The following is a 26,202-nucleotide window of genomic DNA, read 5'->3' as shown; positions in this document are numbered from 1 at the left end:
GGGCCGCCAGAGAAACCTAAAACTTCATGAAAGGGCATATACACTTAATTTGATCGCCGAAGTATATCTGAAATATTGCCGACTCGCCGTTAAACAATAATATTCAATTAATCAATACTTTTACTCTGACCCTGACACTGACCATTACCAACACCTGAACAGAAGTCTTAAAGACTTGTAATGAGACACAAGTTCATAACGTTAACAAATTTATTCATTCAAATCAATTTAACAAGCAAAATATAAAACAACGCGGCTTAGGACTTCACTCATGCGTAAAATTGTTACACAAAACCGACACGATGACGAGATCGACCAATATCATAGCACAGTTAAAGGGGAACAACTCGGGATAACTCAATGTGACAAAACAAGAAGGTCAATCACTTCTTGTATAAAATTTAAAAGCTAAATTCATCTGAGGCTATCACTCATGAGTTTCTTATCAGTAATTAGAAATAAATAAGCTATCGAATTCTCAGGGGAAAATCACCCTCAAGAATCTAAAAGTTCCTGATAAAATTTCTCTGAGGAAAATCACTCATGAGAAATACCCTAAGTCTTCATACAACAGTAATTAAATTAATCATCAATTACAATCATCACTTGAGACCTCATCAAGTTATATTTTCAACAAAGACTTTTCTAAAATATAATTTCTCTCGCAAATAATTAAAAAGAGCCTAATTTAGAAATCAGATGAACCAGACTTCCAATAAAGTTAAAATTAATTAACTCAATAAAATTCTACCAAATCTAGTTTGCTATCAAATCTCAACTGATCAAAGTCTCAAACGAATCCCTAAAATTAGCCAGATAAATTACCAAAATATTTGCTACTTCTCATAAATCAATAAAATAACTTTCCATAAATAAAATTCAATAAGATTCCTTTCAAAAATTAAGATGTAGCCTAAGCAATAACAAAATAAAATATAAATGACTTACGTTGCCTCAAGAATGAGAGAGAACCTGATTTTCCCTGCGTCCTTGCTTTTCCAGTACTCTTCTGAACGATCTCTGCTCCACCTCTCCTTGTCTGTCTCTACTTTGACTCCATATGGTTTAGCTGCCACCGACATGTACCGAGTCTCTGGGAATTTATCTTCACTCGCCTTTCTTTTTGTTGCGTAATCTTTGTAATTTTCAACGTGGCATATAAACTCTCCTATTTTAGAACATCGATACCGGCACAGGAATAGGGCACATTAAACAGGGGAACATGCACTCTCAAAATATGATTTTCAATGTTAGCATTTTCTCCAGCCATCAGCTTGATAGGTTTACAGTGTATACATTGGAATGCTCTTCCTATGGCCATCTGTAATAATGTTAAAAATTTTCATTGTTAATAAGATTTCATTTCTCATCAACATGATACTTTATCATTGTTCTGAGATTATCACTCTTACAATGACAGATAAAAGTAAAGGGGCAAAGGGCAAGGGTAGACATTATAATATGTCGATCTGTCGCCGTACGCGTCGATTGAACTGTACGTTAAACTCTTTCTAAGCACGCTTTATTATTTACACCATAAAGGAACATCAGCGCCGCATCATTTCTTCAATTTGTTGTGATGCACGACTTTTGAGCTTCCATCTTCTTTGTATTGGATTCTGAAATTAAGATCATTTAATAATTTTCTGTGATAAGACATGGATCCCAGTAAGCATCTTGTGACTTCGATGAGATGCCTTCTCTGAGTATGGAGGTATTATTTCATTGTCTGCTGCTGTAACTCTTCTGATTGTTTGATTTCTTCCTGTATGGCATGGGATTTCTTCACCATGAAACAAGATGATTCCTCTACTTAGTAAAACATCAGTAGGTTTTCCTTCTTCCATCAAAATATCCATTCCTTAGAGTCCATCATCTTCAATAGCTGCTACTATAAGCTCTTTAATGAGGGTGATTTGTCCCATCTCTTTTTAGAATTTAGCTTTGCCTTTTTCTCTAAGAGGTTCACCACTACAGTTGCATAATTCTGTTGATTTTTCTAACACTGGTCTTCTGTTCTCTGGTAATCTGTTCAAAATCCTCTCTGAGATCACAGTTCTAGCACTCCAGTATTCACTGTGAAATTAACTTTAAGTCCATTTACTGTTGCTTCTAGAAGTACTCCTTCATTTAAATGCTTAAATTTCTCTTGGATGATCTGCTCTTCTCTTCCAGCTTAACTTTCATAATGTGGTCTGTCAAAGTTTCCCCCAGGGCCAGCTCTCGACCAGCAGTCAACCCTGTCTAGTTTAACAAAGGAGCAAATGTCTGATTTGTAGCTGCATTTCTCTGTCCATCAGCAGAACTTTGTGAGCGATTATCTCTTAGCGGTGTTGCTGTGGGTCTGTTAGGAACTCCGTTGTTTTGGGGACAAAACTTAACAAATGTCCCAGATTTCCACACTTAAAACAAGTTCTGTCATGACTGTGTGAGGTTCTTTGGTGCGGTATTGAGGTGCTTTATTTTGAACGTCAATCATCAGACTTTTCATCAAGTTCTGTAAATCTTCTCTCTTCATACATATTATCTCTTTATTCACTCTGTTTCCAGCATGTAAAGGTTCTGTTGAAGAGTTACCTCCCTTTTCCGACTCTTTTTCCTTTGTAATTCCTTGACTCTTTTCCATGCCATTCTGATTAGTTTTCTTCATATCCTTTACTTTCACTTGTCTTGCTATTCTCTTTTGTCTTTTTCTTGCTCATCTGTGTAGTTGGACTTCTTAGCATCTGTGAAGTTGATTACATGTCTGATAGCTTCATCAATATCTACAGGATCTTTGACAAATTCTATCTAAAACCATCATTAAGTCCATCTAAAAATCTCCGGAGTAAATCCTCACATCTTGTCTCAGGGTTTCTGTTAGGATAAGCTTTGTCCAAGAGTCTTTTCAGCTCGGCTCCATACCGAGTTGCGGTTTCTCTAGGCTTCTGATCTCTTTTGTTTAACTGCAGTTTATAACTACGAGCTGTCTCAATGATGCTGAATCTGTTGTTAAGTTCTTCCACAAGTTCCTCATAGTTGTCAATTTTCTCTTGTGATAGTTGTCCGAACACAAAATCACCTGCTTTTCCAAGTAATCTGGGTAATAACTGATCAAGTTTTTGTCCTCTGGTCCAGTGTTGTCTCTTTGCTACTGTTTTAAATTTGTTAAACCATACCTTCCAATCCTCTTCACCAGTAAAGGGAGGTAACTTCACATTGTGTGATTTTAAAGAGTATTCTTCTTGAATTCCTAGGTCCAAGTCATCTGTATAGTCTTCTGAACTAAATTCCTCTTCACTGTCATCTGATGATGATTGACTTAAAAATCTTCTTTTTGGGGGGGTCGACATTCTTCCCTGCTTTTGTGACTTTTTACGAGGGCGTTGGCTGCTTTTAATGGAGGTTTGACTTCTCTTTTCTGTGTTTTCATGTTGTCTCTTGTCATTGTCAACATCTTGCTGCTCATTTGAAACTTTCCAAAAGGCTTTAGTAATGGTTGTCAGTAAAGTTTGACTCGTATCCTGTAATGCTCCTTTAACAGCCCTACTTCTAATGGTGAATGAATAGGACTCACAGGTGCTATGACATCCCTGTCTTCTTGGTCAATATCTGTGTCATTTCTATCTCTGCATGCATGAAATTCTACTTCATCGTCTCTGTCTGTGTTTGGCGTAATGTCTTGATCTGCTTCCATTCCATTCGGGTTCTGAAGTACTGTAATATTCTTACTTCCACCATGAGAGTCTTTCAGGCTGTCAACTTTCCTCTTAGAAACTTCTGTATCAGTGTCTGTGTCTGTTGGCCTATCCCTTTCCTCTCTGTGTTGACTTCTTAATCAAGGTTTCTTCTCCTGCTTGCCATTTCTTTATTCATAACAACAGTAGTACTCTGTTTATTCACAGGGTCTCTTTTTCTTTGCAAATTAAAAGCCGAGATAGGTCATAAAATGAAAAATCACATGTGCCATCAACTTAGGTCTCAAGTTTAAAACCTCTGCTAACAGTATTCACTCTCACTGAATAACATACTCTAGGTCTTCTCTCACTGAACCCTATCAACCAGGAATACCTCTCACTTAGTCCCAAAATTAAACTGATTTGACAAAACATGAACACTACACCTCTACTTCAACTACAACAACTATAACATCGGACTACAGTCCTTCTCAAAACTTCTCAACATCAATAAATTAATATATAAAAATGGTATCCCAGACTCCGACCCAGGCTGTGCATCGTGACATCGTAGGTCTTCTTCCAAGGCTCTCAGGCACGTTGAATACTAAAGTCTGTACACCCTCCAAAAAGTCAGCTCACTGATGCTATCAACTTCTTGGACCGTAGCTGAACAAATTCGAGGCTGCGCGGGTATGTTAAGGCTACACCCAGAGATATCCTACTTGCCTTCACAATATGACGTCATAGTAAGCTGTATGACGTGAACTATAGAAATAATGATTTCTTAATATCTATCTTTAAAGTTTAATTTCAGGTCCAAGAAAAGAATGAAATCATTCAAAACATAACATAAACAAAATATTGTCGTTTTTGGGTGGTATAAATAGCTAATTATTTAGCACGGGGGTTAAGAGCAATTCTCTGTAATGACTTGAACTTTTATATAGGAGCTGTGGCACGCATAGTCTCAGAATTTTTCCAAACTCTCTATGATAAAAGTCTTTGATACCGTAAACTTAAATCAGGCAAAAATTGGTTGCTACGTGTCATGGTTACCATAGCAACATGTCCTAACGTTTGAAGAATGGCATTTTTCAACATGTTCAGAGTCCCCCAGTTAACGTTTGCAGCAAAGCATACAAGTGGCAATGACTGTTTCTGAAAGTTGAAGGCCTGATGTCTTAAATGCATGATAAACATGTTTGGTAAATCGACTATTACATACGTTACTATGGAAACAAAGTATTCAAAAGTTATAATTTTGTTCATTTAATTTTATAAAGTCATATACTTAAGAATAAAAACAATTATAGGTTGAAATGCAAGCAAATAATAGACAAGAGATCCTTGTAACATATACCAAGGACGAAATATATTTCTTATAGGTTGGCAACGGTTGCTATGGTTTATTTACCTCAAAAGGATTTTAAATTTACTCTCTTAGTGTTTTAATCTTATCCTATATTTTTAAAAAGCATATTTCTATATAACCGATGATCAATTTTTAAAGGCATTGGTGTGACCCTAATTTTCACATTTCAAAAAATTCAAACTCAATTCTTTAAATAGAGCGTTGCTATGGAAATTAGCCGAAAAAATATGCATAAAAATTTGAAAAATATTCTGTTTCCTTGGATACGCACCCTTGTAAGTAGATTCCCAAAATTTTATGATTGATATATATGAACAACTAACCTGACTTTGAATTTTGACTACCACCCAATCTCTAACTGGATGCAAAAAGCTGGCACATACGGTTTAATATTGATATAAAATTAACAAAATTGAACATTTTCCCTTCTTGGTAACCATAGCAACAGTGTTGTATTTTTCAACAAACTTTATCAATATATGATATTCAACTTTAGTTCTACCAGTTAAGTAGTATTCAAGGTGAGTCAAATAATATGTTTCTTGATTAAAAGGTAAGTAAATTCCTAAAGGAGCAAAAAATATCACTTTAAACGACTGATACGTTGTTTCCATGGTTACAATGCAAAGTAACATTTAATCCCAATTTTTCTTATGTTGTCGGTGTTGCAAGGTTCCAAGGATGTATATGTGTTAGTCATGAATTTTGTTGTTTTTCCTCAAGATAGTAGCATTAACCCAATCATAGCAACAGATTTTGCATGGTTACGCTGTGTTACCATGGCAACCATGAAAGTTATTTTTAGAATAATATTGCCAATACCTAATTACATAAGGTCAAATATTTTTTATTGTTTTTCTTAGGTTGTTGATTGAGTTTGATCATGTAACATCTATCATTGGTGAATATTGAGCGTTTTTCAGCATTTTTCAGCATCTAAAATGTATTCCAAATGTACCCATGGTTACCACTTACTAAGAGATAAATTCTAAATAGTTTCTTTATAGCATAAGTGGCAACAAGGTGTCATGTTTTTGGGAGAATGGTTTGTTTGTTTTTCTTAGTCTTTATTAAGGCGTTATAAAGATTCAAAGTAGCTGAAAATCTCAATTTTTTCAACTTTTCTGGCTGTTACCATGGCAACCAAGACACTAGCAACGAAATTTTATTTAATATATGTTTCTGGTGTCAAGTTGTAATAATGGGCAAAGTTTCATCAAAATCGGTGACCATGCGTGGCGAAGTTTAAGTGGTTACAGAGAATCGCTATTAAATACCAAATCCATGACGTCATAACTATTGATCAAATATTTGCCGAGTGAAATGAGAATTCATGTAAACAAATATATGAAATGGGAGTTTTAAGGCATATACCATGAATCTTATGTGTGATTCATAAGGAATTAAAGATTAAGAATCAGGTACGCTGATATATTCTTATCATGTTTTCTTATAATGAACATAGTCCGTGCTTTGAAATCCCGATCAGCCGTTCCTCTGTCGTTCTATAACAAAAAAGATGCAAAAGTTCAACACTACGCCGCATACTTTGAAATATAATTTTTGTTTGTATCGAAAGCTTTTATTCTATAGTACTTGGAAAGTGCTGCTAGAATCGTGTGGTTAACATGAATTGATAAAAATTCCTTGATCGTATGTATAAAATGTAAAAATTTTGGTAAGGTTTCATGCGAAATTTTGGAATATTTTTTTCTGTGTCAGGAGAGTAGGATTCTAGCAGCACTTTTCATGGCCCAGTGATGTTTTTACATAATTATTTTCACTAAAAGAAATGAATTATCTCCGGGGTAGTGTTGAACTTTTCACTTTTTCATTAAGGCATTTTTTCTATTTATAGACATCACGTGATGACGTCCTAGTGGAGTGCTTCTTTTAGCCTAAGACTCAATGACGTCTATACAATGGATAATAATAGTAAATGTTTTATCTATGGTTTTTCCGATTTATCAATGTTACATTTTACGAAAAAAGTCTAAATTCGCCGAAATATGATCTGGGTACTGCCTTAACATACCTGCGTGGGCACGTTTCTCTGAATGTGGACGCATGTCTGCGAAGTCACATCCCACCACTGCCACCACGAAATTTGTTTAGCGGGAAAATCCTTTTCCTAGTAGCGCTACCACCAGCTGATTATCTCCAATCAGCAAGGAAACTCAAATATGACCTCTTCTAAAAAAAAAATGAAATTACATGACCTATTCACTCTCAATACATTTACTCTGACCCTGACCGTTGCCAACACCTAAACAGAAGTCTTAAAGACTTGTAATGAGACACAAATTCATAACGTTAACATATTCATTCAAATCAATATAACAAGCAAAATATAAAACAACGCGGCTTAGGACTTCACTCATGTGTATAAAATTGTTACACAAAACCGACACGATGACGAGATCGACCAATATCGTAGCATAATTAAAGGAGAACAACTCGGGATAACTCAATTTGACAAAACAAGAAGGTCAATCACTTCTTCTATAAAAGAGGTAGAGCCACGAAGTACCAAAATCGGCCTAGTTGCCAAAATAAATGAAACTTTCTCAAATCAAACTGGAAGATTTGTAGGTTATAACACAATTTATTTTTTAACAGTATCTTTTCTAGTTTTCTTTTTACAGTCGTTTGAATTTGGTATTGTATTCCAATTTTATTTTATATATTATAACGTCATGACGTTACATTATTTATACAAGGTAATATATGAATGTTAATGGATGACAATCCATCAAAATAGGCCTTAATTCAACTATTTGGAAAAATTTTACCAGATTTTTCCAAGAATTTCTGAAACTTGGGATAAAAAGTATTTACTTTCTAACTTAAAGCTTTTTTGTGATTTATTGAAGTGTCAAACATTTGATTATTTAAAAAAATCAAATACGAGGTCATGGCATTCTATATATATCTAGAGATTTATACATGAAAAAGAATCAATTATTTCCTTATAAATGTGTAGAAGGATAAAGGGATATTGGCTTAAAATTATTACCATCTATTTCCCATTAGTTTTATTTATATGTATATAATTAAAAGATTGCAGAATCATCTCATAAAGCATGAACTAATCATTAGTGAAATGTTAACACTACTAAGTCAGAAACGTACTGACATTCCCATTTTTTACTGACAAACTTAGATAATTACTGACAATGTGCTGCCTTTACTGCAAAACTTAGACAATTACTGACCTTTTTACTGCCGGTGCTGATAAACTTAGAGAAGTGCTGACAATTTTAGTCGGTGCTGATAAACTTAGACAATTACTGACCTTTTACTGCCGGTGCTGAAAAACTTAGACAAGTGCTGACATTTACTGATAAGTACTGTCCCTATTGTTCTCGCTCTCGGGGAGACTGCGGAGGTGTGCAATTGATTTTTTTTAATCTTAAAGAGGGTTTATTTGATTTTTTAAAAATAATTTTTATAACTATGCCCCAATGATATTTTTTAAAAGCTCCTACGATCAATTTATAGAAGAATTATTTGAAAATATTTCATAAGGAAAACATATTTAAAACTTCAAAACCTTTCAGCAGATAAGCAATTTATAAATTATTTTTAGAGGTGTTTATTAGAAAAATATGGCGTTTTACAGGGATCTTTTCCTCCTGATTATAAAAAAAAAATATTATTATTATACATGTATATTCCCTGTAATGTACATGTACCCCCCCCCTTTTTTGTTGTTTATAATTCCGTATTTAAAAAAATAAAACTGTCTGGGTAGGTGCCTTATATGGAATTAATTTTGAATAATTATAATATTTCATACCCAGAGTATGCGGTAGGGCCGGGAGGGGGGGGGGGCTTTTCTGAGAATAGTCTTTTGGTGTAGTTTTCATATGTAAATTTTGATGTGGACGCTGCCCCCCCCCTCCCCCCCCCCCCATTTGTGTGCTGTACAGTCAAACATACCCAAATTCCAGCATTTGAAAGAAAGAAATAAAGACAACATTCTAAAAAATTAGGTACCCCTCCCCTCGAAATAGGATATAATTTTTTTTAAAAGTTTGGACAGTTTACTTTTTTGGGGCTATGGGGTTGTATTGATATTCTTCGATCCTTGATATTCATTGATTAGTAAGTTACTGTCCATTCTATTCTTTTGAATAAAATACAAGTACATCTTTTACTTGATTTCCATATCTGGGATTTCTGAATCCCTACATGAGAGTGTTCTTTTTAGGTTTAATTATTACTGTAATGATTTGTAATGCACGGCAATTCATTTGATATTAAGTAATAAAAAAATAATTAAATGAGCTATGATCTAAAAAATAAATACATTCAGCGGTTTGAGACAAAATATCGTTATTTCGTATATTTTAACTTAATTTGGATTCAAAATGATACATATTTATTGACAATTCTTGCTTTTCAAGTTAAGTAAAATACTCCTTGAATTGCTAATTTTATATTTTCAGAAGTTTATTTGTTGATGCGGCATCTTGAAATAGAATGTTGCTAGAAATCCATATCCATCCTCTTATCAAATAGAATGTTGCTAGAACTTCATACCCATTTTCCTATCCAATTTAAATGGGGGGGGGGGGGGGACGACACGTGCGATCTTTAATAAAGACGTATTATAATATAACGGAAGCCGATTTCCTAAGATATAGCAAACAAGCTTGAATGTTAAAATAATATTGTTGGGTTTAATTAGTACATAAATTTTCGAGATCTGTGAAAATTTTGAGCCAGAAACAATCATAGTGCGTAATTTTTTATTTTGTGCGAACGATTGATATGTCAATAAAATCGATAGCATTATTTTGATACGCTCTCGCTTGATTGAATGGTAAGGTTTTGATGTCGCACTGAGGTCTGCACATTTTGTTAGTTTACACAAAGATGCATGGTGCATTAGATCACGCAAATAAATATTTATGTCTCTAATTAGATATTGTATATTAAATGACAAAATGTTCAAATCAAATCGTATTTACATGTGTAACTGATGATCTTCATACCCTCTATCTGTATGATTTTTTTTTTAAGTTTATTTATTAGACATTAATTTCTTTTATCTATTGTAGTTATTTAAAATTTTATTTTCCGTAGATTTATTTAATGAATTACCAGCAAAGGTTTTATCAAGCTCAACGCCAATTCACCAATAAATAATCTAAATAAATAAATAAATAAATCGTTTCATAGCGTGGTCGGGAACTTTGTTCAGTATATAAACCAATTTGATATTACAGTAATACTGTGCTAATTATTCATCCAAAATGTGTTTGCTGATAACCGACAGAATTACAGAATTATTGAACACACAATCGGAAACTCTGTGAAGCACCCGTGTGTAGAAGAAATCGCCTGAGGCGATCCGAGTGTGTACAGTAGCGAAAATAAGACAATAGGTGTCACTGCTGAATTATACAGAGGGGCACTCGCCGGATATCACAGGAAGTGAGTTACGCAACATTACGGAAACAGGTAGACTATTCTGTTTTTCTACACAATTTTGAGCAATTCAACAAATACATACGCAATATACAATCTCTCACCCTCTATTTAGAATAAAATAAAATAATCTAAAAAAAAATATACTGTCTAGATTTATATTATATAAATTAAATGAATGATTAATTAAAAATAAAATGTGAAAATCCAATTCGGGAAAGACACAAACTATTCAGATTTAGCTGCAATTTAAAACAAAAAAAAATTAAATGAATTAAAAGTGGAAATCCTAAAATATTGCAAAAATATGGCTATCAGGTTTTTCTTCCTAATATGTTCTGTTAAGTCGGGATTGTACATTCCAAGGGAAGGTAAAGTGAGAGAACAATAATGTGTTGTCGATTGCATCCATGTAAAGTTTGTTTATCAAATTAAAAAAAACCCCTAAGAATAATTCAAGGCACATTTTCTAAACATTTAGTAAACAATTATAGAATAATTATTCGAGAACAATTTACAGACAAGATCATAACAATAAAAACTAATTTTCAGAGTTATACTATATTTAAAACTATCTACATTGTTTTCACTTCGCCTGGATCAATATTGATTTTTTTTTTGGAGAGAGAGAGAGAGAAACATCAGCTCGAGATGGTGAGGACCTGCAGTGCAAAATCTTAGTCTTAGAAAGAAGACAGTGAAAAAATATTAATCAAAACTAAAACAAATGAACAAATATATATTAAATACAAATAATAATGATTACGATCTTACATTGTACCAAGTGGTCATGTTTTTCGTGTAGTATGTAACTGCGTCGTTATAACGCCTGAGTGAATTCTAATTTAGAGCACTAGCTATTTAATAAAGAATAAATATACATGTTTATTAAAGTATGTAACTGCTTCGTTATAACGCCTGAGTGAATTCTAATTTAGAGCACTAGCTATATAACTTGGGATACATGTTCACTAATATTTTAATGATAATCCGTTTTTCTTAGATATAATGTATTTAGTGACAAAATTAACAAGGTACAGTTTATATTTTGAAGTTCTAGATATTTACTCTCGTTCAGTAGGGAACTCGCTTATGATCAATTGAAACCGGATATCCCAAACAGCGCTAGTAGAATATGACTTGTACAGATGTCAAAGAACATTTAGAAAATGAAATTACCGATTAGTAAATTATTCAATCTTAGTAGATTAAGATTTCTTTCAACAAGAGGCGTCTGTCCTGTTGATAAAAAAAATACAATTGAAACATGTATTTCCGATCGAAGAAAACAGGAAATAATGCAAACTATACTGTAAGGACGGGTATATTTAGCACCCGTCTGCGAAGGAATAAATTGATGAAATTTATTTTTTTTTTTAGATTGAACAGGGATAGGGATAAGGTGCAATTATTCAACACATTTATTTAAACTTGATTCACACAAAGTTAATTGTACATCGTATTCGTTATGAATTATTTTACAGATACCAATTATAAAACTATTAGTTAAAAAAAAATTAACTGTCTGGGAATTGAAACTTTATTTCAAAAATTAAGATAAGACTGTTTCTAAAGTTAAAGTTATTAACAACCAAATATTTTCACACCACTGCACCCTCCCCGAGAGCGAGAACAATAGGGTCAGTACTTATCAGTAAATGTCAGCACTTTTCTAAGTTTTTCAGCAGGGACAGTAATACGGGTCAGTAATTGTCTAAGTTTATCAGCACCGACTAAGATTGTCAGCACTTTTCTAAGTTTATCAGCACCGGCAGTAAAAAGGTCAGTAATTGTCTAAGTTTTGCAGTAAAGGCAGCACATTGTCAGTAATTATCTAAGTTTGTCAGTAAAAAATGGGAATGTCAGTACGTTTCTGACTTAGTAGTGTAAGTACCAGTCCATATAAAAATCAGACAAAATGTGTATAAAAGTGATACATGAAGGTTCTCAGAATTTGATGATTTTCCACACATAGATTTCTCTTGCACTATGATCCATGTATGTAAAATAAAAAATGTTTTAGTTCATGGTTACTATGGAAACCTGGCCAAAGAAATTTCCCTAGCAACTGGCCAATTTTTCCATGTGGTAGGACAAAAAGTCACTTTATCTTTTAAGACTTGAAATGAAATGTAAATATGAATAAAATTATTCCTCTTCACTAGCATAAAGAAGATACACATTTTAAGTGTTTTAACAACCCAACATGAAGATATCAGATTTAAAGTTAGTTCTGTAATAGACATTGGAAGATATATATGTTTGGCAATTTTTGCTGATTCAGCATTTTTCTTGATTTTGGCAATATTCAAGGTCAAATTAAAATTTGCATCTAAATATTTCAGCTTTTGCATGTATATCACATAAAAGTAGAGGAAAGCCTCTAATGAAATCCGAATTCAAACACGTGGGGTTTTTGAAAATTAGTGTCCGTTGCCTAGCAACAATAATGGATGTTTTGATAGATAAATAGTGAATAATTGTGCAGTGTTACACAGAAAAATTGTATAAATTGTTATATTAGAGTACTAGAAATAAATTTTAAAGTGATAAAATATATATCAGACTTCTTAGCAAATTAAAGACTATTGTACAGTTACTTATCTCCATGACAACAGCAAATTCCCCATAGCAACAAGGCCGCAAAGCTTAATTTTGGAAGATATTCATGTACAGTGGTAAGAAGTGTTTCAAATTTAGTCCTAAAATTGCAGTTTAGCAAAATTAAAAATGTATTTTGGACGTCATAAAAGTATTTTTGTTATATAAATTTCCCATGGAAACAATTTTGAGAACATAACAACCACTTGATTTCATTGAGTGTTTGATAGATTCATTCTCTGCAATTACTTTGACCTTCATATATGAGCAGGAGAATACATAATCACAGAATTTCTTCAAACATGCTATATGTGTTACCAAAGAATTTGAAACCATTAACTCACATAACGCAAATATTTCTTGCTATGTAACATGGTTACCATGGCAACGTGCCCTAAATTTTGAAAAAAATAACATGTAAGAACTGTTCAGAGTCTCATTATTAATGTCTACAGCAATTCAGAAAAGTGACAATGACTGTGTGGAAAAGTCAAAAAACGTGCTGTCTTGTTTGCAAATAGACAATGTAAGGATGATTCTCTATAAGGTCATTTTCCGGCCTACGATAAAATCACTTAAAAATTAGATTTTATGTAACTTTAATCATTTTATTTTATGATTCTGATGTTTGTTTTTCAACATGGATCACCTAAGTCACGTGATTTAGAAATAACAATGTGGTCAAGTACTGAAAAATTGAGGGTTGGTCTATAAACATCAGGTTTTTATGCATGCTTCTAAATTTAAATGATCAAAAATTGTTTATTTATGTCGGACATATATCAAATTAAAGTAATGAATACAAAGATTGTTTTCATTGAAGGATTAAGATATTTTTTATGACGTGAATTTTGATGCATTCACATTTTCCATATTTTGAATGTAAATCTTTACAAAATGCACACCATATGATGTTGAAAAATGTTTCATTATCATTTAATTTAAAAATATTATTTCAAATAAGTTTTATTTGTAATTGTGTATTGTTTTTGTAGATGTGCTACCTATTTTACGCATGAAATGCTCATATAAGAAATATGGTTTCAAAGTCTTACACAGTTGTGTATCAATTGTTGAAAAACATTAAAGGACTTTTGTTTGTGATTGAATAAAAATTGAGTTGGTATTAATAAAATAGATTCTAAATTAACAAAAAATAAAGACTCCATGAACGTAAAGGATTAAAATATTAATGCAAGTACATGTTGATTAATCAAATGAGAAGTGAGTATATAAAACTAAGAACAGCTGAAATAAACATATATAATGGTACGTAGAATGAGTTAACATCGTAAGAATTGCTTTGATTTCATTTTATTTTGCAAGTATAACAATATATTTAATTAAAAATGCTATCTAAAATATATGATACACACAAGTCTCTGCCCCCTTTTAACGGCACTGTATAAAAACTGGGAAAATTTTCAACAGCTCCTTTCACTATGCATATCAAAAGTTTTAGCATATCTATGGACTAACATCCCAGGTACAAAATGGGCCCTAAGAATTTGATGCTTACTTTGAACTCTTGAGGCCCAAGGGTTCAATTCTCTTCCAAGTGCAGCGTCAAAAACTAAAGCATATAACGCGGCTAGTGACTGTTCCCATGCTAAGTCTTCGGCATTAAAAATAAAAGTTACTGGTCTTTTGGATATTACCTTAAAAAGGAGGTCGTGTCAATAATGAAACCATGCATAAATCAAAACTGTGACACTTCACCTACAGTGGATAATCTCTTTTTTTGGATGAAGAATTCTAAAATGGCATAAACCAACATTCAATTATCAATCGCATGTAACCTCAGGAAACTCCTCTCCCCCTTGACATCTCATTTTTTGGGGGTAGAACTGCTGCTCTTGTAGCTAATAATGTGATAAAATAAAAGAAATAATAAAAGATATGTGTTGCTACCTGAAATCCAAATAGATTGAGTCCTCTCAACACCCAGGTGACACAAAATATTTGGATCTTAGGTTACTCCTACGGAAAAATATGAGGGTTGTTCTGAAAGGTTGAGGCAAGAATTCCCATTAAGAATCCATCCCATAGTAAATCCCTATCTATAAAAGTTACATGTGTACCTATAGAAAAATAAGTTAATAACACAAATAGCAAATGTATCTTCCCACTACAACAAAGATATCTTTTACCACTTCTAGTATTAAAAAATATGTGGTACTCCTAAGGAATAAATACAAAAATGTAGCATAAATAAACTAAACAATAATAACAAAAATATAATTATTGTAATAAAAACTTATATTCATACCTGAGTATGTAAAAAAAAAATCTCTTTATTTCTAACGGACAGTTCAATGAAAGTTGTCTTCACGTGTAATTTCATAACTTACAGTCTTTCCAGTACTTTGATTTTAGATTTTTGGTAAAACTTGAGATATTTTTCGAGTAAAAATGCATGAATTATGTTATTTTTGTTTAATTAATAGAAACATGTGTTCTAACTGAAAGTTTAGAATATGAAATAATCTACATAAGCTGATAGCCTTCATTTTCAATCATTAGATTTTCCTGCAAATATTGTAAAAAATGAAGTGAAAAGTTTTTATTTACATGTCATTACCACCTTAAACCAAGTTCATAATCTGGTAGTCACTTTTAATGTTTATAAGAAGATTACATGTAAATTCTGGTGTTGGTTTAAAGTGGTTAGGACATGTGTAGGAGTTGCCTAACACACCCACCCTCTTGAATTTTCCCATTACTCTAATGCTAATACAGACTGATAGTACATTACTTTGTGACCTTATTTCATAACAAATATTATAACATCATTAACCAATCAACATTTATCATTAAATTGAATCATTAGCCTACTGATTCATGCAATTTTTAAAGGAAAAAATACTACTTGAAAATTTGAAGTCATTGTAGGCCGCAAAATGGCCTTATAGAGAATCGTCCTTTGGATACCTTTAATTCATATGAGGCAAAGATGTTTTGCTATGTTACATGATTACCATGGCAATGTGCTCTAAATTTTGAAAAATAACATTTATGAACATGTTCAGAGTCCCATTATTAATGTTTACAGCAATTCAGAAAAGTGGCAATGACTGTGTCCAAAAGTTAAAAAAAAATCTTGCTGTCTTGTTACATTGGAAACAAAGTATGAAAAGCAATAATTTCATAATATTTCTTTGTTTGGTTAAACATTAAAAAATAAAAGCAATTATGATTTGGATATATAAAGAAAAATAAGAAGATAACTTTGATCGACAAGGGTTGCTTTGGAAATAATATTGAAAAGTAATTTCTAATTAACTCTCTGCAAGTTTTTATCTGTTGATATTTTTTTAAATAACTAAATAAAGATTCAATTCTAAACAAGTGGAATGCAAATTTATAGGCAATGGTGTGGTCTAAATTTCCAAATTTTAAAAAGTCCGGAACTTACTCTTAATATAGAGCGTTGCTATGTATTACATGTAATACATGTATTATGGAAAATATATGGGGAAAAATTATATAAAGTGTTAACAATAACCCTGGCTTTCAGTTCTGGCCCTAAAAAATCTCTAACTGAACCTAATAATAAATAAACTATAACAATACTACTATGATACATGTATTAGGGAAATTGAACATTTTTTTCTTTTCAGTATCATAACCAAAATAGGACCTATTTTTGTGCTCTTTGCGTTAACGGGGTCTAAAAGATTTAATTTCGTAGATTCGATTCTCTATATCTACTTGATGGATTTTTTAAATTAAAATGAAACCTATGCAACAAATTTTGTGCCACTTTGCTGTTTTACCGTTCGTTTGTTTGTTTGTTTGTTATTGTTTAATGTCCCTCTCGAGAATTTTTCACTCATATGGAGACGCCACCAGTTGCCGGTGGAGAACTGCAAATTTTGACCTATACTGGGCACGCAGGGTCATTGAGCAGTGTGGGATCTTTTTCGTGACAGCACCTACTACGACACGGGACATCGGTTTATACGGTCTCATCCGAAGGACCGGTCTCCACGTCCCAAAGTGGGATTCGAACCCAGGACCTTCAAACCACGAAGCGAGTTCTCCATTGCTATGCTATATTCCAATAGGGTTTACATCTGTCTAATGAATACATGAGCAAGCACAAAAATTATACTCCTTATACTTAGTGCATGATAAAAATTCCTTACTCCTGGTAACTAAAATCTTGTAAAGTCACTAGATTACCTTATAATCAAGGCCGTTGAGGCAAGTGAGGCAAATACTAGTACCTACCTCACTAAAAATTTGAGTTTTTTTTTTTTTTTTTTTTTTTTTTTTAAAGTATTACTTTGAACTTAAATAATTTGTGTCATGCACTTGATGAATACATTCAACATTATATCTATTTTTCGGAAATCTTGCATGAATACATAACTGTCATTTCGTCATAATGATGACTTGAGTGTGGGCCAATAGCAGCAATGCGAATTTTTGAGCTGTTGGTAAAAAATTGATTTGCTGTATGTTGGCTTCTTTCTGGGGTCAGGGGTGTATTTCTATTCAATTGGTGTATAATTTAACACAAGTTGTTTACAGGTGCATGACTAGAAAGAAGTGGGAATACAAAGCATTGTGAAACAATAAATATTCTTTCCACGACCACTTTGTTTTATTTAATCTTTCTGATCCTAATTGAAAGAAGAGTACCACAGGGGAGATAACTTTATGTGTCATATTCAAAATTCTTTTAAAACAAACAAAAGCTAAAAAAAAGTTTTGTACTCCCTTAAGCATTAAAGGACCAATTTCCATGCTAACAAAGGGTTTTCATAGTAAAAATGTGTCATCTCAAAATTTAAAGTTATGATTGCACAATGTATTCCTCTAGTGAATATTTGAGATGAGTACATCGAATTCCACCTACAATTTGTGTGCCATTACTCTTCTTCAAGACAATGGTTATATAAAAAAACTTAACTCTTTATCAGATATATCTCAGTTGTTACATGTATGTGTTCAAATTTGTTGCCATGGAATATGTTAATACATAAATACTTTCATTAGACCAAAATTACATTGTCCATTTGCATACAAGACAGCCAGTTTTTGACTTTTATACATATTCATTGTCACTTTTCTGAATTGCTGTAAACATTAATGATGGGACTCTGAACAACATGTTAAGTTTTTCAAAATTTAGGGCACGTTGACATGGTAACCATGTTACATTATTTGCCTTATATGAGTTAATGATTTCAAATTCTTTGATAACACATAGAGTATGTTGAAGAAATTCTGTGATTATGTATTCTCCTGCTCATATATGAAGGTCAAAGTAATTGCAGAGAATGAATCTTTCAAACACTCAATGAAATCAAGTGGTTGTTATGTTCTCAAAATTGTTTCCATGGGAAATTTATATAACAAAAATACTTTTATGACGTCCAAAATACATTTTTAATTTTGCTAAACTGCAATTTTAGGACTAAATTTGAAACATTTCTTACCACTGTACATGAATATCTGCCAAAATTAAGCTTTGCGGCCTTGTTGCTATGGGGAATTTGCTGTTGCCATGGAGATAAGTAACTGTACAATAGTCTTTAATTTGTTAAGAAGTCTGATATATGTTTTATCACTTTAAAATTTATTTCTAGTACTCTAATATAACAATTTCAACAATTTTTCTGTGTAACACTGCACAATTATTCACTATTTATCTATCAAAACATCCATTATTGTTGCTAGGCAACGGACACTAATTTTCAAAAACCCCACGTGTTTGAATTCGGATTTCATTAGAGGCATTCCTCTACTTTTATGTGATATAATGCAAAAGCTGAAATTTTTAGATGCAAATTTTAATTTGACCTTGAATATTGCCAAAATCAAGAAAAATGCTGAATCAGCAAAAATTGCCAAACATATATATCTTCCAATGTCTATTACAGAACTAACTTTAAATCTGATATCTTCATGTTGGGTTGTTAAAACACTTAAAATGTGTATCTTCTTTATGCTAGTGAAGAGGAATAATTTTATTCATATTTACATTTCATTTCAAGTCTTAAAAGATAAGTGACTTTTTGTCCTACCACATGGAAAAATTGGCCGGTTGCTAGGGAAATTTCTTTGGCCAGGTTTCCATAGTAACCATGAACTAAAACATTTTTTATTTTACATACATGGATCATAGTGCAAGAGAAATCTATGTGTGGAAAATCATCAAACTCTGAGAACTTTCATGTATCACCTTTTGTCTGATTTTTATATGGACTGGTACTTAATTCATTTTTAAAATAATAATAATGAAAGTAAAGTCTTATCTCAATTAATCATTTTACAATTAAATGGTGTGTACCTCATCTGTTTGCACAATAATTCATGTAAATGATCAATGTTGTCATTCCTATCTACATCTAATTTGCTCTCTTGTTTGCTTATGTAGTATATGCACCTTTCGATTTTCAGTCACCCTCTGCCGTGTGCTATCTAAGTTGTAGTAAAATCGTATGGTGAGCAGTTAGTAGTGCACAACTGCATGGATCATTAATCAGTCGCTTTTAGCATAGAAACACGGGGGGTTCTCGCAGTATCACTTTTCCGCGATTCGACACAGCTTTTCTGCGACAAGTTTTACTGCTTTTCCGCGATTATAATTTATAGCTTTTCCGTACCTCTTGACTTCCGCATGTTCCGTTAGCCAGATAAAACCTGTTGCCCCTTGCTTACCACAGGGAGGTTTTAATCGTGGCTTTGCAGATTTTATCAATGCTGCATCGGTATGACACATCCCCATTCCTTAAAACTTTTCTGATTGGAAATCCATCGTAGATTATACATTTTCCCCCTGATTCAATTTCCATATTGTTTACATCTAAAACCTATCACCGACCAATGTGAAATGAGAGATTCATTTAATTTTTAACACCATGTGAGTAAAATTGCGGAAAGGAAGTATAAAAAAGGAGAAAACACATAACATGTAGTAAATCTCGGAAAAGCAGTATAAAGTAGTCGCGGAAAACAACAAGGTTCCAAAAATAAAATAGCGGAAAAGCAGGCCAGCCGGGATTCTAGAGTGCTACACTTGGTAATGGATAATATCTTAGCATAATGAAGTACTCTCTCTCTCTCTCTCCGTGTTTTGTTTCCTTTAAATTCTCTTTTTTTAATTAAAGAAAGTCTGCAATATCATTGTGTTAAAATAAAAGAAATAAATCTAGGTTTTGCAAAAATAAAAAATCTTTTTATTCAATGTAAAGAATCTCTCTCTCTCTCTTTCTCTCTCTCTGCATGTTTTGTTTCCTAGCTTTCTCTTTTTTATAAAAGAAAGGCTGCATATATCATTGTTTTAAAAGAAAAAAAAACTAGTTATTGCAAAATTAATAAAAAAGAAATTTTTAATTCAATATAAAGAATTCAAAGTACAATTTTACATTAAGTCATCATACTGTCTACATGCAATGAGTGGCTCATTACCATACACCTGAGTACTGAAACAGCTGACTTTTCATCAGAAACACTCACAAAGAAGGTTTTACATGAAAGTTGAAAGAAATATATGGAGTGGCCATCACTGCACCCAACATAGCACTCACACAGGAGAAGTGAAAATAGATAAAGAAAGTAATCACATGTTTAGCAGTCTATTACATGTGCTTCAACCAACATAAGACTCGTACAGAAAATTGTACAATGTTTATGTGAAAATTAAAGAAAAAAAATTACATGTGAAGCTGCCCATCACCGCATCCAACACAAAACTCGCACAGTAAATCCAACATGAAAATTAAATTTAAAAAATATTTACATATGGAGCGACCAATTACCGCATCCGACATAACACTCACACAATAAATCAAACATGAAAATTGAATAAAAAAATTATTTACATAATTATGGAGCGGCCAATTGCCGCATCCGACATAACACTCACACAGTAAATCAAACATGAAAATTAAATAAAAAAATTCATTTACATATGGAGCGACCAATTACCGCATCCGACATAACACTCACACAATAAATCAAACATGAAAATTGAATAAAAAATTATTTACATGATTATGGAGTGGCCAATTGCCGCATCCGACATAACACTCACACAGTAAATCAAACATGAAAATTAAATAAAAAAAATTCAATTACATATGGAGCGGCCAATTACCGCATCCGACATAACACTCACACAGTAAATCAAACATGAAAATTAAATAAAAAAATATTTACACATGGAGCGGCCAATTGCCGCATCCGACATAACACTCACACAGCAAATCAAACATGAAAATTATATAAAAAAATATTTACACGTGGAGCGGCCAATTGCCGCATCCGACATAACACTCACACAGTAAATCAAACATGAAAATTGAATTTAAAAAATTATTTACATATTGAGGGGCCCACTGTCCCATCTGACAAAACACTAACACAGTAAATTTATACATGAAAATTGAAGAGAAAATATTATTTACACATAAAATTATATGATAAAGACTGTAAACAGCACATGTACCAAACACAATAAGTTCCCCAGTCTTTATTCTTCTGTTTCACTGTCTCCTTCATCCGAAGATTCACTTTCATCAACTGGAGTTGGAATGTTGTTTGCATCTTCAACAAAGTCACCCCAGTTTCGAACACCAAACCCAGTCTGGATATTGTGTCGGGCATTTCCTAGAAACCACAGAATGGCAGCAATGTGGGAGCACATTCCAACAACCCTTGCTCCAGCTCTGCATTTACAATAGCATGCAATAATATTTCCTTCATCATATTTGATCCATAATTGATACGATCTTGATGAGACATGCCGACTCTGTAGCCGAACCCTGACAAGACCTGGCTCCTCTTTGTGCACTTGTATATGACAGTCACCTTCCAAGTGCTCCTGTGCATAATTGGGTGAGAGTCGAAGCTGGTATGTCCCACAAGTTAGGTTCCGAAGTTGTTCTTCATCCAGATATGGAAAACCTAATACACAAATTCGAAACATCGTGGTTGATCTGCATATAAACTACATAATGGCATAAAATATCCCAAACCAATCTTCATTAGTAATAAATGTAACAATGTATATTTTTAAAATTCTCTAAATTTGCTAAATTTTTTTGAAAAGTATTGAAACAATAACAACTAGAGAACAGAATGCATTGTATAACATTAGTACATAGGATAAATACCTCTTAGATCTTCAACTGGTTCCCAGCATCCAGAGCGTCGATCTAAGTGTTGCTCTTCCACATGTTGTTGTAAGATATTAACTTGCTTGGATAGATGCAGCATTTTACATCCAAGAATTTCCTCTTCATCAGCTTTCCCATGAGAGAGGGGTTTGAGATATCTGTAACAGATATATAAAACATTGGAATACATTTGCATTCATATTTTAAGAAGTTATTATAATTCCATAAAAATATTTACATGTATATTCCTTACCTATTGTACAAAGAACATACAATCCTTATAAAATCTCCTATGTACGGAATCTGGCTTGTTGGCAAAACATGTCCTAGGTACTTCCACTGTTTGATCCTTGAGTTCGCAGATTCCACAACCCAACGAATCTAAAAATAAGAAGATTTTTTTTGTAAACCCAAAAATGCTAATTCTCATATACATACATCAAAGTAAACTTTCAATTAATTTGATAATTTCTCCCAACCCCCTTTTCAGTCTCTTTCTTCCTGACTACACCACACACACACACACACACACACACATACCTTTGTGACAAGACGACTTGTATTGGCACTCTCTGTGGACATCTGTTTCTCTCCTTTGGACATGAAACAAGGCATATGGGCTTGGATACCAAGTTCCTCCAGATAATCTATTGAGTCGCGGAACCCACGATCAACGATAAAAATATCTTCCTCTTGCATCCAGTTACGAATGTCCTCAACGTTGGACTTCATGATATGCTTGATGATACTGGCATCATTGTTTCGGGCAAGATATGGACCCATCACTGATATAAAGTGGCCAGTTGTTGACACAATGATCATGGGTTTTACTAAAGGGCGACCCTTATGTAAGCTGAAGGACTGTCTTTGGAAATGAAAATTTCAACTCTTGTTTATATAAATATATGTCCCATCCAAAACCAAAATTGCTTGATTTCCAGCTGGACTGTTTCCAAAAAGAGTTTGGGCAATCTGTCTTGTTTGATGCTATATGACATCAGAACGTGTAATGTGCTGGAATCCCAAATTCTCTAACACAAATCTTCCTGCAAGAGCTGATCGCACAGAACTTATACATCTTCTAATACTTGATTTTGATACATTGAAAAGTGTGGAAAGAACTCGATTGGATTCCCCTCCTCTGATTTTCATAAGGAATATAGCTAAACTTGTCCTCAGGGATCTTGTTGGAGTTAGCCGAACTTTTCCTACAGTATAATGTAACAAGTCTTTAAATGAGTCCTTGGAAATGCCCATAAGGTCCACATATTCAGCATCACTGAGACTTTCATCATTGTTGAAATTAAGTCTTGTTTTCTCTTGCCTCTGAATTTCTGACCTCAGAAACTTCACCAGTTGAGCTACTGTTGTTCTATTAACTGTTGTTGTTTCAGAAATGGGTTGAAGATCCCCAATGTTTCCCTGTAGGTGATTAGGACAACATCTAGCTCCAGCCGGGATAATGATTTCCTTAGAAATAAATATTTGATGCCTTATGTCAACAGGAACAACAATGCGTTTTGATCCAGGTCTCTTACATATACAGCAGGAAGATAGCCTCTCGCTGTGCTGGGAAATGGTAGCTGTACTGAAGGAGGACTAGATGGTTGAGATGTAGATGTCAGAAGTTTGTTTTTTTCCTTTCTTAGATCCCTGCACATTAGACTTGCATATATGGCGGCACTTGTTGCACAGAAAATCTTCCTCACTAGGTGTTCTTCCAGATAATCTGGTAACCACAGATCTGTGACTCTTGGAAATAGCATATCTGTCTGTCTGTTTTGTTCTCCGAGGACAGAGGAAGCACTTATAAGACTTTTTTCCTGGCATCTATGAATCAATGATAAAGAAAAAAAAAATAAATCTATTTAATGATGGGAGATTTTTGTTTGTTTGTATGTTCAGTGTGTAATAAATTGATTAATATGACAAACACAATATTAATAGGGTTCATTCTCAATTTCAAAATCATCTTTCCTTTCCTACCCTTAAATATGTTAAACAAGAGGCCCATGGGCATATTTAATTCCTTAGTTTGGCCCAACCTAAAACCCTAGAGATAAGGTTAGTGGGCCAACCCTCTCCCTAGGGGCAATAATTTGAGGAAACTTTAACCTGCAATTATTGATGCTGTTGGCATAATACTAATCATGGCCAGCTGTCCCTCAGAAGATTTTTTAACAGATATTTCTTATATTTTAATTCATATATATGAACTTTTGATCTCCTATTGTGGCACCACCCTACCCCTGGGGACTATGATCTGAACAAACCTAAATCTGCACTACATTAGGAATTAATTTAGCTTGTATTTTGATATGACTAATCATGGTCCTGCTCAGTAAAAAATTTAAAAAGAGTTTTTTTTAAAAGTTGTATCCTTTATGTAAAATGTTCATCCCCTGGTGTAGAATTTCCTATCACAATTTAAGGGCCATGATTTTGATTTGAACAAACTTGAATTCACATTTTATCAGGAAGCTCGATCTCACATAGGTTTCATCTTTTCTGGTCCAGTAGTTCTTGAGAAGAAGATTTTTTACCCTATCCTATTTTTGCTTTTTTTTTATTATCTCCACTTGGAACGGGGTGTGGCCTTTCATTAGAAGAAACTTGAATCTCCCTCACCCAAGGATATTTAATGTGCTGTTTGGTTGAAATTAATTAGCTCATTCTTCAAGAGAAGATGAAAATGTGGAAAATTTACAATAACAATAACACCAACGATAACGACAGACAATGGACAATTTTGATCAGAATTTGAGCTTTAGAATGAGCTTCAGTTCATATGAGCTAATAAATGGGCAGATAAACTATCACCAAAGTTAAATAATGAATTAATTAAATATGTACAAATAACCAAAGAAATTAATTGATTATACAGTGTATTTTACCTTTTAATTAAATTCAATCAGCATAAAGGATTATCTGTTGATATAATCTTGTTCAATTCCAAAGATCCATCAAAAAGGAAGCCCACACTATAGTCTAGTCATGTTCAGTTTCACCTGCAGGACATGTAATGCAAATAAATTGTTGACCTAACATCAATAATGAAAAACAACTTATTATATTATCAAATGTTGAATAGTATTTTCTTTCTAAATTAGTTTTCTTTTGATCATTAATCATTATTAATTGTAAAATTTAAAGTAAGACATACAATTAAAACCATTCTATATTGCCTAAAAGGGGGGGGGGCAGGACTTTTGAAAATAATGTCTTTGAGATATTTCCCGAAGTTTTGAAAGTGACATATATCAGCAGATAAATATATAAATCAATTTATATTATTTTAGTTTTTCTGCTCTTAATTTTTAGAGAAAAAGTTGAATAAAGTCCTCCATCTATGAGAGTGACTTCCCTTGCAAGAAAACAAAAAAGTGTTAAAGTCCACAATTTACACTATTTACATACATGTTCTAACTTTATTTTTTAACAATATATTTAAAAACCTGAAATTAAACAACAAAATGCTTATTTCTGCCCAAAATTTATTTTCTTACTATGTTTGTAATCATTGCACAATGTAAAACACATAATTATATAATATTCTAATTTTTCTAATCCCGATTCGCGGACAATGTTAATAAAGCTCGCTGTGCAATGTAAACTAGAATCTACGTAGAATGAATATCAGTATAGGTTAACTCTAGGGTAAATATTGGTTGTCTCAAATTTGGAAACATATGTATAAGTTGTAGAAATATCTTATATCGTGTATACAGTTTTTTTTTTTGGATCAGATATGCTCATCAGCGGATTAAGATAGCTCTGATATATGTATTGTGGTTAAAATTAATGTAAAAATCTTTAAATCTATGTATCAAATGGTAATAATGTGCTAAACTTAATGTTTTACAAATACTTACAGCCTTAGTTTACGAAATGACACCAAGGAAACATCTATAATAGGCAGAGACATTAACTGTGTATTTCACCCAGTTCATAAACCGAACAGACGGCAGTTTCTCTTCTTCCCGCAAAATGCCAAACGGTATTA

General features: G+C 32.9%; 1 protein-coding gene and 1 pseudogene across 1 annotated transcript in view; both read right to left on the bottom strand.

Moving 5' to 3' along the window:
• Positions 1–15,685: 15,685 nt before the first annotated feature.
• LOC133187205 (coatomer subunit zeta-1-like) overlaps positions 15,686–26,202 on the bottom strand; it is a 406,408-nt gene continuing 395,891 nt past the window's right edge. The window contains exon 8 of the mRNA XM_061322568.1: positions 15,686–15,700. The gene's annotated coding sequence lies outside the window, so the exon portion shown is untranslated. The remainder of the gene's footprint in view (positions 15,701–26,202) is intronic.
• On the bottom strand, positions 21,554–24,029 carry LOC133187076 (uncharacterized; annotated as a pseudogene).

The sequence above is a fragment of the Saccostrea echinata genome, unplaced genomic scaffold, assembly GCF_033153115.1.
Source record: "Saccostrea echinata isolate AGI-Se365-2 ecotype Australia unplaced genomic scaffold, CSIRO_AGI_Sech_v1 ptg000014l, whole genome shotgun sequence".
NCBI lineage: Eukaryota > Metazoa > Mollusca > Bivalvia > Ostreida > Ostreidae > Saccostrea > Saccostrea echinata.
Note: the sequence above shows the minus strand (reverse complement) of the source record. Positions and strands in the feature narration are given on the sequence as shown.